Consider the following 16,757-nt stretch of genomic DNA (forward strand, 5'->3'; position numbering starts at 1 on the left):
CTGGGGCGGTAAGAAAAAAAGAAGGATCCTCACTCCCAGGACACACAGACCCACCCAGACTTGGGCTGCTCCACCCCAGCACCCTCCCCCCACCGCCTCAGAGGATGCTGCAGGTGAGGGTTAGGAAGCGTCTAAGATAGTACCTGCTATTGGGGCCACAGCAGCTCCAGGACAGTCAGCATTGGGCTCAGCCTACCCGAGAAGAGGGGAAGAGAATATCAAGTTAAAATTCAGAGTGAACTCTCCAGGCCACCGTGTCCCCTCTGGCAGGATTATTTTATCCAAGTGGCAAACCAGATATCCCAGTATAAACACATAATGACCCTGGGCTCTGCACTGTCAGTTATTTTCTCTCTCAGCACGAGTTCTAAGACGAACGAGATTCCAATAGAAAATCATCATGTGTGCAGAGCCCCCCCACCCACTGCCCAGTCTCTACAGAGAGACTAACAATTTCAGGCTCCAGCACGATTACCTGCCCCACAGACCACAATACAATCCACCCCCACACAAGACCCATGCACTCTCTCAGGGACTAGCTGGTGAGTTTACCATCACAAAGCTGCCCTCCTGCAGTACCATGCCAGTCCACCAGAGCACTAGGCAAGAGAGGGAGAGGTACCTTTACCCTGCTGCTGTATAGGGTGGGGTTGGACTAAAGCACCCCCTCACTGGTATTTAGTCTCAAAAGTTCAAGCCTTTTCACAGCAATTCACAATGAGCTAGATAGCTTCATCACTGGACTGTGCACCCCCCCCCCTCCCCCCAGAAATACTGCCATCAACTGTACAAGATGGCACCAACCAGCCTACCCCCATTAAGTGTTGAATGCATCTGAAGAAACCCACCTCATGCACGGGGCAGCTACAGCAGCAGACCGGGCAGTGCTGGACCTGAGAACATCAACAGGGCTTCATTAGTTACAAGCACTTCCATAGACCTTAAAAATAAAAGCCAAAACCAGTCATCTCTGCCCCCAACCATGTCTCCACAGTCTGATCAGCACTTTGGGGACTTCAGTTGCAATGAGACAAATCTGCCATCCACAAGAGTAATGGGCCGACACCCAGATCATCCTTTCAAACTGGACATGGAGCAGAAACACACCCCATCCTTCAAACAAAAACCCCAACCCAGAGGCTCTATGGGGCGGTTCCTCCGATTTAATTTTAAAAACACGACCAACCAAGGTCTACCAGCCTACCTGCTCTATTCCCATGGAATCAACACCTGCAGCATCAGGACCCCTCATGGCACAGTCGTCCCAGGAGAATGCCCGTGTAAAAGGCAAGTCCAGTTTAGCTCTGAACACCATTTCCACAGCACCATTCCCAGGATGACATCTGCCCCAATACAGCTACAATCACAACTCCCCCCCCAGCACTGGAGTGTCAGATGCCATTGTTTCAGATTAAATGTATGCATCAGAGATCAGGCATATGCTTGTCTTTGGTTTAAATTCATCATCAACGCTTCACACTCCACCTGTGGTACCGGCCCGTCTGCTCAGAATCTGGCAAAGGAGTTTCTTAAAGAGCAGATTTGGCAAGAGAGAGTTCAGTGTTCGTCAGCACAGCACTGCAGGGACCTTTTGCAAACGGGATTAAATAATGATTAATTTTCTAATGGGAAAGAATTTGTTCTTGGGGAGGTTTGGTAGAATTGTGAATTTGGCAGGTTAACGAGTGGTGGATTAACAAGAGTGAACCTGTAGATATTAAACAGCAGCAGCTTCAGACTGCTCAGTACATTATCCTCGGCTAGCTGCAATAGTCCATTATGGACTGTGTGTTTCTTGTAGTACGTGCGTGTATGTTACACTCTCAATTGATAAGAGATTTCTCCAAACTAAGGTCTATGCTCTCAAAACAATTAACACAGCCATCTGATCCCTTGACATAGTAAGCAGAGCTAACAGTAACTTTATGCTGGGTTTTCACACAAATTACAAAAGATGCACATAGCATTTCCCCCCCAAACACAAACAAAACTCTACATGAAGTTCAACTTTCAGTTCAAATTTGCCATCTTGTCAAACTCACATGGCATGTGCTCAATTGCCATCAAATTGGTTAGTACAGCACACAAAACAGGAAGTGCAATTTGCTCAATTGTTCACACAGCAAATCAACACTTTGCGATGTATAAAATAAGTCCCTCCATGAAATCCCTAGAGCCTGAACAAAACAATGGAAGAGCCCGGAGAAAGTTGGAAGACGAGGTGCAAGAATGAGAGGAGCTAGTGTAGGTGGGGAAGGAAGAGGGCACAGAAGAAGGATATCAAATGAGTTGAGAGCAACTAATTGACCAGGTCTTCAACAATGGATTGGTCAGCATGCCACGGTCAACGTCCCTTGTCAACGTGGAGGCAACATTACCATCTGTGCTGCAATCTCGAATGGGGTAGTGGCCAACAATGCCATCTTGGGGCCATACAATACAGCAAGAGATCAGAAATGACTAAGGGGGCACAAGTTGTTCTCTGATGAGCGGGGGGCTGCAATACTACAGTCACAAAATATTTTTGCAGCAACGCACGTCAGTCTTGTAACGGTAATCTGCATTCTTGTACTATGTGACACTTATTAATGGGATCAAAAGAAATACTGTTTTATTGTTTAAAAGTATTTTACATTACAAATAAAAACAATTCAAATTTTTAATACATATGATTAAAAACTTTTTAAAATCAATTCTTAAAATCACTTAACATTTTTAAAATCTTTGTGATTTAACAAGAACAAAAAAAACTTACCTTTAAATAAACAAGTCAAATACATTGATAATAACTGAAAATGCACTGGACAAAATAAAAAAACAATTAAAAAGGTCCAATGCATTTAAAATTAAATCCAAAACGGACAATGTATTTGACAAAAAAAATAGAACAAAACTAAACCAAAAAAACCCTAAACAATTAGTGTTTTAAAAACAACTAAATCTTTAAAAACAATTAAACTCTGGCCTGACAGACAAGAAATTAATGTATTCATCCAGCCTTGGTTACAACAGTAAATTGCAATTTGTGGTCTTCACACACAAACCTGTACAATTTTCAGATTTTCAGATCAAAATTGACAAACCTACCACATAAGAGACTGAAATTACATATTGCATTTCCAAAATTGTGAGGAGAAGCCATTTCACTTACAGTAAACAAAAACACTTCCACACATTATGGAAAAAAGCTTAATCAGTTTAGGATTGTGGAACTTTCAGATAAATGTGTTTTACCATTAGTATTCCTGTATGGATAGATCTAAATCAATAGATGACATTTCTGTAGTTTTGATGAAAATACCCGTTTATAAAGTGTTCTCTGAAAAGAAAGCAGCACTTCATTCCGTTATGTAATTTGGCCGTGTTGCTAAATGAGCGTTTTTCAATGGCTGTGTTAATGGTTGTGAGAGCATAAACGTTAGATTGGAGAAATGAGTCCAATCATTTGAGAACAACTGTAATGGTCGTTGTGAAGTGCACAGTATGCATGGCTGTAATGTAGTCTCACTGAGGTTTGATTTACAGCAGTGTCCTCCCCTGCCGTTCTGGTCCAGCCCATTTCTGAGCCTTCATTTCTCAGAGCTTTCACACTCTGAAGGGAGTGTCACATATGGCGACAGCTCGTGTATACACACACACACACACACACACATTTATCTATTATACATTGTAAACAAACATGAAAATTGTCCTGTGTTCAAACGTTACACATTCAAAAAATGAAACTGAATTACATTGAGGGCAGCCCTCTCCTCTCTCCCGCTGTCAGTCTGTCGTTAAACCAGCTCGTTCCCCGGGGGGTGCACCGTTCCTGGAGACACTGCAATACCAGGTCGATGCGTGGAGTGGGCGGAGCAAGCCCCTATCCCATCTCCCTGCGCCAAAAATCAATTTAATATATGGTCCCCATATAGGGGACGTATCAGATATTAATACTGTTTATTTGGTTAAGTATTTTACGTTTACATTAAATAAAAACAATTCAATTTTTTAATACTCATGATTAAAAATATCAATCCTTAAAATCACTTAAAACTTTTAAAATCTGTGATTTTAACAAAGAACAAAACAATTAACTTCAAAATAAACGTGCCCAATACAACAAAACAAATGTGATAAAAGCAAAACTGCTCACCAACATAAAGGTCAAATACATTGAAAATAACTGAAAATGCATTGGACAAAAAAAATAAAAAATAAAAAAACAATTAAAAAGGTAAAAATAAAAAACAAACAAAAAAGGTCCAATGCATTTAAAATTAAATCCAAAACGGTCAATGTATTTGACAAAAGAATATAACAAAACTTAAACCAAAAAACCCTAAACAATGTGGTTTAAAAGCAAACTAAATCTTTAAAAACAATTAAGATTCATTTTTTAAATCTTTTTTTTTTAAAACAATCATCCATAAAATCTTTAAAAGATCTTGGACTCGGGCTCCAGCAGGGGGAACTGACCGTCCCCGGAGGTGGGTCCCATCATGGGATCCTGAGCTCCCCCAGATCTTGTATGTGCCAGTTCTTATCGGCTTCCTCCTTGCCCCTCTGATGGACCTGGATCTGCTGGGCGGTCGCCCGCGCAGGAACGGCAAACCTGTGGAGGAACGGAGAAAACAGGAGCCAGACCCTGTGGGCGGAGGGGCACTCACTAAAGATGTGAGCCTCCGTCTCCTTCCCCAGGCAACCCTTATAGGGGCAGGTGTCATAAGGAGCTATGCCCCTTCTGTGCATGAACACTCGGGTGGGGAGACACTGACTCACAGCCATCCAGGAGACATCTTTCTGCGTATTCGTGAGGCAAACGTGCGTAGCGTTAGCCCAGATAAACCGGCAGGTTTCGGGAGGGAAATCTTCTATCCGGCTGGTCTCCTGGGTAGATCTCATCTGGCTACAGATGGTCTTGTAATCCCAGGAGGCCAGCACGACTTTATGGAGGCCTACTTCGAGCGCAAAGGCTCGGAGCGCCCTGTAGAATGGCGGGGGATCCCACGAGTGCGGCCTGGTGTTATCCATGGCGCAGAGGCCGAATGGTCTCAGGCTGCTGGCAAAATAAAAGCGGTTCATGAAACTCACCTTCTTGCCAGCAGCCTGGATGTTCTTGACCACATAGGCCAGCCCCTGCGCCTTTATCAGCCGCACAACGTCCGGGACCCCCCTGCCTCCATCCAGGGTACCCTTCACCATCTGCACTCTTTTCAGCCTCTCCATTTTGCTCCCCCAGACAAACCGAAATATAATTCGGGTCACTAATTTTGCGATGACCTTGTCTGGGGGGAAGATCATTCCTACGTAGAGGAGTATCGGGAAGAGGATGGCCTTTACGACCAGCACCTTACCAGCCATCGTCAAGGTCCTTGTGCTCCAACCGTGGATCTTCCTTTGGACCTTCGATATGGCCTCCTCCCAGCTCCGGGTGCCCGTGTTGGTCCCGTCGATCGTGATCCCCAGAACCTTGATAGACGGCTTCACAGGGAACACGGTCGGCGGGCCCCGGCCGACAGGCCATGCCCTGGAGAGGTAGACCTCGCTCTTGGCCTTGTTGACAGCGGCCCCAGTCGCCCTGCAGAAGCCGTCCAGCAGTTCCTCGACCCTGGCCACGGACGGAGCGTCCGTGCAAACCACGGCCACGTCGTCCATATAGGCCAGGGCCTTCAGTTGCTCTCCGCCGGAACCCGGGAGATGGAAACCTGTCACCCGGACGTCCCGGCGGATCGCCTGCATGAACGGCTCCAAGCAGAGGACGTACAGCAGGGCCGACAGGGGACAACCCTGCCGGACCCCCGACCTGACCGGAAATGGTTCGGTCAGGTGGCGGTTCACAAGGACCCTGCTGCTTAGACCGCTGTAGATGATCTTAACCCACTTCCTCAGGCCAAGAGCGAGACCCATCCTCTCCATGACGAGCTGCAGGTATTCGTGGCCCACTCTGTCGAAGGCTTTCTCCTGATCCAAGCTGATTAGGACCAGGGGAAGCCCTCTCTCGTCAGTGCTTTGGCCAGTATCTTGTAGTCGGTGCACAGGAGGCTGACCGGCCGCCAGTTCCTCAGATCTTTTTGGTCTCCCTTCTTGTGAAGAAGGGAGAGGATACTCCTCTTCATAGAAGGGGCCAATCTGCCCTCTCTGTACATCGACCCCAAGACCTGGGCCAGATCTTCTTTAAGCACCTCCCAAAAGATCTTATAGAACTCAGCAGGGATCCCTTCGGGACCCGGTGTCCTTCCAGAGTTAAGACTCTATCACCTGGGAGAGTTCAGTGGTGGTGATCTCTGGATCCTCCTCCTCCTCCTCGTCCCCCTCATTGCGGGACTCCAACAGGGACAGAAAGTGATGGATCAGATTTTGATCCACCACCTTCTGATCGTACAACTCCCTGTAGAAATCCCGCACCACTGTCTCAACAGCCTCTCTGCCCTCCACCTCTTGCCCCGAGGAGTCGATCATGGAGGACATTGCAGGCCGCCTCTCCTTCGTTTTCTTGAAGAAGAAGCGGCTGCATTTCTCATCGTTCTCCATGATGCGGACCCTGGAAAGGACCTTGATCTTCTCTTGCTCCTCCCGATAGAGGGCGGAGAGACTCAGTTTGACCCGAGCCACCTCCTCAGCTAGGTCGAAGCCTCTGAGCTGTAAAAGACTCAGGCGCTGGAGGCGGGCGTTTAGATGGGAATATCTCGCCCGCCTCTCACGAGCTTTCCGTTTCCCCAGCTGAATGAAGTAGCCCTTGGTCCTTTTCTTCACCATCTCCCACCACTCTATGGGAGAATCAAAAAGGTCCTTCAGGGTCCTCCACTCCTCGAGGCGTCTGCTAAAGGTCTTAATAACACGAGGGTCATCGAGCAGGGAGGTGTTGAGCTTCCAGACCCCAGGCCCCGACTCCCGTGTGCTCGGGATGTGCACCTCTGTCGTCAGGAGCCTGTGGTCTGAAAAGAAGACTGCCTCCGAAGACATGGCGGTCCTCTCCAGTGGCTTACTGAGGAGGACGAGATCTATCCTGGAGAAGGAGGAGCCAGAAGAACTCACCCAGGTGAACAAGGGGACCAGGTCCCGACCTGCGTCGCAGAGTTCAAAGTACTCCACGAACGCAGCGAGGTCCCTGCTGGATCTATCATTGCGGGGCTTACTCCGGTCTACATCCCTCAGAGCACAGTTGAAATCACCTGAAATGATAACTGGTAAGGTGCCGATCAGGAGCAGGCGTAGCTGAGGGAGAAAGAGGACTCTCTCTCTCTGGCTGGTGGGGGCATAGACATTGACCAGCCTCAATACAGCCCCCTTGTATTTAAAATCGAGGCTGGCCAGTCTGCCCGCCTCTATAACTTTAAATGCTTTAACGTCTATGAAGGGGTTTTTCAGGAGTACGGCAATCCCGTCCGCTCGGGACACATTGGACCCCGACCAGAAAGATTCTCCTAGGGTCCAAGTGTCCTGGAGATCTTTATATTCCTTTTGGAACGGGATGCCGCACTCCTGCAAACAGATGACATCCGCCTTCATTCCAGCCAGAGAGTTTAAAACATCGGTCCTCTTTTTCACCTCAGCAATGCTCCTCACATTTATTGATATAATAATTAATGCCATGATGGCTGTGAGGGCAATTACCCGCTCCGTAACAATCATGTAAAGAAACCTTTCTCTTCCCCACTCCTCTCTTCTCCCTCACCTAGCTTAGCGCTAGCACCCATCATTTCAATCATTTGCCTCACCGCTTGATCCTCTAGGAAGACTATGGGGGGGGCTCGGCTCCCGCCACCCGGTAAGGCTGGCGAAACTCCACTGGGCTCAGGGCCCGTGGTGCTGGAGGTTCTCCCTGGTTCCTTTGTGGCCGAGGCCCGACGAGCAGATGGCAGGGCAGGGGCTTTGTGTACAACTGGGGAGAAAACTGTTTAGACCCCGCTAGTTGTTCTTTTAACTAATGGTGGGGGAGGGGGGGGGGTCTCTCCCTTCCCGGCTGTCTGCCGCCGCAGGCCTCCTCCCCCAGCGCCAGTGACCTTGCCATTACGTCCCTGAGGTCTTTATGGGAAAGGACACTGGCGCCGACTCTCGTCTCTTGAGGACCTGCGGCTCTCCCACTACTATTTTATTGTATTTAGTATTTTTCATTTCAAAATTAAAAACAATTCAATTTTTTAATACTTATGATTAAAATCTTTAAAAAAAAATCAATCCTTAAAATCACTTAAAATTTTTAAAATCTTTGTGATTTTTAACAAACAACAAAACAATTAACTTCAAAATAAACGTGCCCAAAACAACAAAACAAACGTGATTAATGCAAAACTGCTCACCAACATAAAAGTCAAATACATTGAAAATTACTGAAAATGCATTGGACAAAATAAAGAAACAATTAAAAAGGTAAAAATAAAAAACAAACAAAAAAGGTCCAATGCATTTAAAATTAAATCCAAAACGGTCAATGTATTTGACAAAAGAATATAACAAAACTAAACCAAAAAACCCTAAACAATGTGGTTTAAAAGCAACTAAATCTTTAAAAACAATTAAGATTCCTTTTTAAAATAGTTTTAAAAACAATCATCCATAAAATATTTAAAAGATCTTGGACTCGGGCTCCAGCAGGGGGAACTGACCGTCCCCGGAGGTGGGTCCCATCATGGGATCCTGAGCTTCCCCAGATCTTGTATGTGCCAGTTCTTGTAGGCTTCCTCCTTGCCCCTCTGATGGACCTCCAGATTGACATAGTCCCTTACGAGCACCATGCCCCTCCGCGCTATGACGATCGGGTCCAGCTCCTGCTTGTTGAACAGACAGATGTTCCGTCCCTCCCACAGTGCCTGCTTCACTGCGCAGACGACACGCCACCAGCACCTCAGGGTGGATGATGATATTCCCCTGGCCGGACCGTACAGGATCTGCTGGGCGGTCGCCCGCGCAGGAACGGCAAACCTGTGGAGGAACGGAGAAAACAGGAGCCAGACCCTGTGGGCGGAGGGGCACTCACTAAAGATGTGAGCCTCCGTCTCCTTCCCCAGGCAACCCTTATAGGGGCAGGCGTCATAAGGAGCTATGCCCCTTCTGTGCATGAACACTCGGGTGGGGAGACACCGACTCACAGCCATCCAGGAGACATCTTTCTGCGTATTCGTGAGGCAAACGTGCGTAGCGTTAGCCCAGATAAACCGGCAGGTTTCGGGAGGGAAATCTTCTATCCGGCTGGTCTCCTGGGTAGATCTCATCTGGCTACAGATGGTCTTATAATCCCAGGAGGCCAGCACGACTTTATGGAGGCCTACTTCGAGCGCAAAGGCTCGGAGCGCCCTGTAGAACGGCGGGGGATCCCACGAGTGCGGCCTGGTGTTATCCATGGCGCAGAGGCCGAATGGTCTCAGGCTGCTGGCAAAATAAAAGCGGTTCATGAAACTCACCTTCTTGCCAGCAGCCTGGATGTTCTTGACCACATAGGCCAGCCCCTGCGCCTTTATCAGCCGCACAACGTCCGGGACCCCCCTGCCTCCATCCAGGGTACCCTTCACCATCTGCACTCTTTTCAGCCTCTCCATTTTGCTCCCCCAGACAAACCGAAATATAATTTGGGTCACTAATTTTGCGATGACCTTGTCTGGGGGGAAGATCATTCCTACGTAGAGGAGTATTGGGAAGAGGATGGCCTTTACGACCAGTACCTTACCAGCCATCGTCAAGGTCCTTGTGCTCCAGCCGTGGATCTTCCTTTGGACCTTCGCTATGGCCTCCTCACAGCTCCGGGTGCCCGTGTTGGTCCCGTCGATCGTGATCCCCAGAACCTTGATAGACGGCTTCACAGGGAACACGGTCGGCGGGCCCCGGCCGACAGGCCATGCCCTGGAGAGGTAGACCTCGCTCTTGGCCTTGTTGACAGCGGCCCCCGTCGCCCTGCAGAAGCCGTCCAGCAGTTCCTCGACCCTGGCCACGGACGGAGCGTCCGTGCAAACCACGGCAACGTCGTCCATATAGGCCAGGGCCTTCAGTTGCCGGAACCCGGGAGATGGAAACCTGTCACCCGGACGTCCCGGCGGATCGCCTGCATGAACGGCTCCAAGCAGAGGACGTACAGCAGGGCCGACAGGGGACAACCCTGCCGGACCCCCGACCTGACCGGAAATGGTTCGGTCAGGTGGCGGTTCACAAGGACCCTGCTGCTTAGGCCGCTGTAGATGATCTTAACCCACTTCCTCAGGCCAAGAGCGAGACCCATCCTCTCCATGACGAGCTGCAGGTATTCGTGGCCCACTCTGTCGAAGGCTTTCTCCTGGTCCAAGCTGATTAGGACCAGGGGAAGCCCTCTCTCGTTCGAGTAGGCCACGACATCCCTGAGCAGCATGGCGTTGTTGGCCGCTGATCTCCCCCGGGCACCACAGACCTGGTCGGGACCCACGACTTGAGGGAGTGGCCGCTGCAGCCGGAGCGTCAGTGCTTTGGCCAGTATCTTGTAGTCGGTGCACAGGAGGCTGACCGGCCGCCAGTTCCTCAGATCTTTTAGGTCTCCCTTCTTGTGAAGAAGGGAGAGGATACTCTTCTTCATAGAAGGGGCCAATCTGCCCTCTCTGTACATCGACCCCAAGACCTGGGCCAGATCTTCTTTAAGCACCTCCCAAAAGATCTTATAGAACTCAGCAGGGATCCCGTCGGGACCCGGTGTCCTTCCAGAGTTAAGACTCTATCACCTGGGAGAGTTCAGTGGTGGTGATCTCTGGATCCTCCTCCTCCTCCTCGTCCCCCTCATTGCGGGACTCCAACAGGGACAGAAAGTGATGGATCAGATTTTGATCCACCACCTTCTGATCGTACAACTCCCTGTAGAAATCCCGCACCACTGTCTCAACAGCCTCTCTGCACTCCACCTCTTGCCCCGAGGAGTCGATCATGGATGACATTGCAGGCCGCCTCTCCTTCATTTTCTTGAAGAAGAAGCGGCTGCATTTCTCATCGTTCTCCATGATGCGGACCCTGGAAAGGACCTTGATCTTCTCTTGCTCCTCCCGATAGAGGGCGGAGAGACTCAGTTTGACCCGAGCCACCTCCTCAGCTAGGTCGAAGCCTCTGAGCTGTAAAAGACTCAGGCGCTGGAGGCGGGCGTTTAGATGGGAATATCTCGCCCGCCTCTCACGAGCTTTCCGTTTCCCCAGCTAAATGAAGTAGCCCTTGGTCCTTTTCTTCACCATCTCCCACCACTCTATGGGAGAATCAAAAAGGTCCTTCAGGGTCCTCCACTCCTCGAGGCGTCTGCTAAAGGTCTTAATAACACGAGGGTCATCGAGCAGGGAGGTGTTGAGCTTCCAGACCCCAGGCCCCGACTTCCGTGTGCTCGGGATGAGCACCTCTGTCGTCAGGAGCCTGTGGTCTGAAAAGAAGACCGCCTCCGAAGACATGGCGGTCCTCTCCAGTGGCTTACTGAGTAGGACGAGATCTATCCTGGAGAAGGAGGAGCCAGAAGAACTCACCCAGGTGAACAAGGGGACCAGGTCCCGACCTGCGTCGCATAGTTCAAAGTCCTCCACGAACGCAGCGAGGTCCCTGCTGGATCTATCGTTGCGGGGCTTACTCCGGTCTACATCCCTCAGAGCACAGTTGAAATCACCTGAAATGATAACTGGCAAGGTGCCGATCAGGAGCGGGCGTAGCTGAGGGAGAAAGAGGACTCTCTCTCTCTGGCTGGTGGGGGCATAGACATTGACCAGCCTCAATACAGCCCCCTTGTATTTAAAATCGAGGCTGGCCAGTCTGCCCGCCTCTATAACCTTAAATGTTTTAACCACTATGAAGGGGTTTTTCAGGAGTACGGCAATCCCGTCCGCTCGGGACACATTGGCTCTCCCACTACTGCCGGGAGGGCATACCTGACCCCTCCCCTGGGAGAGTCTCAGTTGTGGGGCAGGAGGAATGTTATTTCTAGGGGGCCTCTCATCCACCAGGCTGCCCACTCGGGGCAGTGGAGAAGGCCCACTGCTCTCCTCTCCGGAGTCAGAGTGGGGCGTATAGAAATTAGAGGGAGAGGTCTCTGCAGCGGGGGAGGAGCTGGCAGGGGGGGGAGAATCTGCAGAGTGGATCCTTTTATTCATCATACCCCCCTACCCATGCTCCTCTTCTCTGCTCTCCACCTCTTCCCCGCTACCACTGTCCACTCCCCCTCTGCCTCCACTTCTGAACCAGAGTCAGAGAGGGAGCCTATGAGGCTCCTGAGGATTGTTTCCTCTCTACCCCCATCTTGGGGTATCACCTTTGGAGGAGCCTCCACTTGATTCTCTCTCTCTCCACCACCCCCGAGGGCCCGCGCCCTATTTGCATAGGAGGAGGGACAATTCCTGAAGAGATGCCCTCCCCCACCGCACAGGTTGCAGGCCCTCTCCTGCTTGCAGGCCCTGGTCAGATGTTCTCCGCCGCAGACCTTGCACTTAACAACAGTGCAGGCTGCGGCTAAATTACCCAGGGCCCCGCAGTTCCTGCATAATTTGGGCATGCCATGGTAGAAGACAAGCCCCCTATTTGCTCCTAGTACCACGGTGCTCGGCAGATGGCGTACTCCGCCGATGGCGGCCACTTCCACCTGCAGGCACACCTGCCACTGTCGAGCACCGGTCCAAACCCCATCCTCATCATTGACCCTCTTACTTTCAGACAGGATCTCACAGTGTCTCCTCAGCCATACCTCTACATCATACTCTGCCACTGCTTCATTATAGAACTGAATTGTCACGATTTTAATCTATCTATCAATCAAGGCGTAGACTACAAAGTCACTCGGGGGCATGCAATCTTTCTTTTCTCTGTATATATTCCAGAAACTCTCCAGCACTTCTTAAAACTCACCTCAAACATGTCCCTAGGTCCAGGCAGTTTCACCATGCAGTTCAGCTCAGAAGGGGCGAAGCCCAGGCCCCTCTGCAGCACGGACCTGCTAAACTCCAACCGGGTGAGGGCCGCGGTCTCGACTCCAGCCTGTTGGCTGAAGCGCACCGCATTATGGCGCCTCACACCGGTGGTTCGCTGGGCCATGCTGCACTCTCCTACCTGGGAAAGGGTCCAGAGGCTCTCAATCTGGAGGTCGGGGCAAGTCCACCTGGCTGGGGAGCAGCTTCCACCTCCGGGCTCTTGCAGGGAGCGGGCCTTACGGGGAGAAGTCCTGGCCCTGGCTGCAGGAGGCCTCCCTCAGGGCCGTTCGCCGTTCGACCGAGGCCTCTCCTGGATCTTGGCTGGTGACATCAGAGGGGAGCAGTCCTGGTCAGGCTGGGCTCCGGGTAGATGGTCGGCCGGGCTTCTGGTAGGGACCCACTCCGTGAGAAGTCCGCCGACTCCTCTGGCTAGGTCCCTTGTTGCTCCCGGTCCGTCCCTATCTCCACTTGCCTCGGCCTCAAGACCGCTCCAAGGACCCAGGACTCTGCCGCTCTGTCATCCGGAATCTCCCCGTCTCATCTCGTCTGGCCTGGAGGAACAGCTCCCTGCAAACAGAAGAAAAAGACTGTCAAAATACAGTTCAAAGCCCCCTGCTGGACAAAGGTTTCACTCGCAATTGGAGGGAAACCCGAGTCCAAAATAGTCGTTAAATGTGAGCTGCCCATTGTTCACAAAATCAGGTCGGATTGTAAAAATCGTGTAGTGTGACCCCAGCATTACATTGAAACCCTCCCCTCGTGGCAGCACCACCAGACCATTTATGTCCGTGGGCTTGAAGTTTAACTCCTACTGCAGGACTTTCCTAGAAAAGTCGAGCCTGGACAACTCTCTCACCCCACCCCCACTCTTAACAAAAGAAAAGCGCACACAGAAGTATCTCCGCTTGCTGACCCTATTGGCCAACATGACAAAGTACTCCCCCCACCTAACGCCACTACTATACTAACCTTAGAAGTAACTACAGAAAGAAACCATGAGCCCCGAAGGGCCTTACCCCACACAAAATACTCCTTAAACGACCTCCAGAACCACACCAGCAAGACCTAAAAGAGAGAAAATAAATGAGAACCGTACAAAATACCCAAGCAAAAAATATAAATATGGTCAGTTAAAATGTCCACAGTGCAGGACTCAATCTCTTGTTCTTTGTAAATATATATATTTTATTTTTTAATCCAATAAAAGCATGGAAGTTCAAAGGACACCGGGACAGACAATGGGACAGGGACGAGCTTCAAGTGCTGAAGATAAATCCCCGGAAAGTACCGTGCAAAAAAATAATTTGGACACCAAAGAGATGCACAAGGACAGGTGCACAGACACATACTTTATCATTTAAAAACATGCACAAATCTGGTAGGCCCTTCCCCCCAGTTAAAAACCCCTCTACACGCCACCTCCTTCCGTAATCTCTCCCACTTTGACCCCCACAAAAAATGAAAGCCTGACAGTTTAAAGCAATTAAACTGGGGAAATGTGTAATAAAATGGGTAAAATCATGACTTTAACAATTAAAACCTTCCCCTCTATTTGTCAGTCATCGTAATCCCCCAAAAATCCACCTTTCTCTTCACCTTGTTCACCACCCCCTTCCAGGTCTGACCACCCCTCCCCTGTGCAACAAACTGAACCCCCGAGGATTGTCATCAAGTCAGTCCGGACGGTCATAGTCAACCCTGTGGTCTCTGTGCTTGTCCACATCCCAAACAACATCAGGTCACACTTGTCCTTGTTCAGCTTGGCCCCTGAGGCCAGGCTGGACCTGACGGTTGCGTTGAGAGTCTGTTGAACAGATAAAAGGTCAGTACATAAAACATTCACGTCGTCCATATGTAAAACACATTTGACGTCCTGTCCTCCACTCCCTGGAATACCCAACCCACTGATCACTGTGTCCCTTCTCAAATTCTGCGCCAGGGGCTTGATGCTGCCGATAAACGGGAGAGAGGATAATGGACAGCCTTGACGGACACCGCAGTTGACTGGCACTGCTTTGGACAGAAACCCGTTAATGATTTATCCTGCTGTCAATATCCCGGTAGAGCATTCCCACCCAGGCTAGGAACCTGTTAGGAAAGCCCATCTTTTGCAGTACAGCTAACATGTACTGGTGTGAGACCCAATCATAAGCTAAGTCTAAATGTAACACGAATTCCTCCGTCTCTCGCAAAACAGATGGCATCTCTGACCAGCAACGAGCTGTCGGTGATCCTCCGCCCCGGCACTCCACAGGTTTGATCCGGTTGGATCACATCCTCTAAAACCGTCCTCATTCTCCGGGTTAGTAGTTTGGTAAAAAGTTGTATACCAAAGCTGGACAATGACTATCTGGCAACCTGTCTAAAACCTCAAATTCCTTAAAAAGTCAGCAAGTCCAAAAGTTAAAACATCCCATCGGAAGGCTGTCTACTCCTGGAGCCTTGCCAGTGTTGAAGGTGCAGAGGCTGTCAGTCAGTTAGTCCAAGGTCAAATCAGCAGTTAAAAACAACACGTCCCCTACACTCGATTCTAAAAAAAAAACCCCTAAAACTTCAGTCTGATAAAACGTCCTTGGTCCCAACCCAAGTCACGATAAAACTCCTCTGCGACCCCCAACATCTGTGGAGTGGTAGAGGCCACAGAGCTGTCCTTTCCGTCAGACCAGTCATCAGTCTCCCGCTACCTAAAATCTTCTTTAAAAAATAAAATACCTTGAGCACTTCTCCCCCTCCTCTACCTCCCTCACCCTACTCCTAAAAATATCCCCCCCGACTATGTGCTTCAAAGATAGTGCTCAACTCCTCTCTCACCTCTCTAATCTCGGCCGTAAAATCAAACCCTTCCTCCCGCAACAATACCTATTCAGGCGTCTCTGAAGCCCCCTACCTACCCTCTTCCTTCTCCCTGCTTCTAAAACGAAAGTCTGTGTCCTGCCTTTCACCATCTCCCATCACTGTGCTCTAGTATCAAACAAATCGTATAAGGTCTGCCACTCCCTATATCTGTCCCTATACTGCTCCACTGAAATCTTGTCAAGCTTAAAGGGAAGAGTTTAGCTTCCATACATCACGCCACACCTAATTTGTGTGAAGAAAGTTCCAGGCTGCAGGAGAATAGCTGTTGGCCAGAAATAGAAAACGGTAGACTGAGAAAAAGCAGTGCAGGAAAAACCACGAGCAAACCTAAAATCAATGCGTGAGGCCTGTGACCAATCCCCCTTTTGCCACACGAAACCGGCCTCCTGTGGTTAATAAACTTAAAACAGTCCACGAGTTTAAAATCCTTACAAAATTCTACAATAAAATTGCACTTTTGTCGTAGTTAAAATCAGCCCCCTCTCCCTTCCTCTGCTCCTTTTCCAGAATAGTTAAAATCAGAGGCGCCCTCCCCAGTAAAAAAAACCCAGCAGTTCAGTTAAAAGCATCCCACCCAAAAGGGGATCTCGCATTCCTGTAGGAGAAATGAGTCTGCTTGAACCCCTACCAGAAAGGACAAGACTGACTGTGCTCTCACTGGTGACTTCACACTGCGCACATTGATGGTCACCACACTCCGCGCCGTTAAAATGGGAAATAAAAACACAGCCATTGTAAAACCAAAATGAAAACCAAGTCCTTAGGACGGCTCCTTCCTCTGTCATGCCGACAGTCTCGGGAGACTCATCTCTCTGGCTGCAACAGGGTCTACAAACATCCTCTCACTCGGAGATGAGGAGGGGAATACTCTTGAATCATCAGACCCTGAGATTCAAACCAACCAGTTCCTCCCCCTCATCAGAGGGTTTAGAGCTGGCAGTTGGTCAACCATTTTGTCTGTCGGGTAGGTCAAGTTCAGATTCCACAGTAAGCACTGTATGCTCCTGCTCCACCACCACTTCACTAGTCGCCGCT

General features: G+C 49.7%; 2 non-coding genes across 2 annotated transcripts; both read right to left on the reverse strand.

The window, feature by feature from the left end:
• Positions 1–679: 679 nt before the first annotated feature.
• Positions 680–745, reverse strand: LOC136765502 (small nucleolar RNA SNORD29). The gene has a single exon (XR_010821691.1). It is a non-coding gene; the product is annotated as a small nucleolar RNA SNORD29 (small nucleolar RNA).
• Positions 746–3,795: 3,050 nt separating this feature from the next.
• LOC136765283 (U2 spliceosomal RNA) lies at positions 3,796–3,982 on the reverse strand. The gene has a single exon (XR_010821481.1). It is a non-coding gene; the product is annotated as a U2 spliceosomal RNA (small nuclear RNA).
• Positions 3,983–16,757: the final 12,775 nt, after the last annotated feature.

Source organism: Amia ocellicauda, chromosome 12 (genome assembly GCF_036373705.1).
Source record: "Amia ocellicauda isolate fAmiCal2 chromosome 12, fAmiCal2.hap1, whole genome shotgun sequence".
In the NCBI taxonomy this organism is placed as follows: Eukaryota; Metazoa; Chordata; class Actinopteri; order Amiiformes; family Amiidae; genus Amia; species Amia ocellicauda.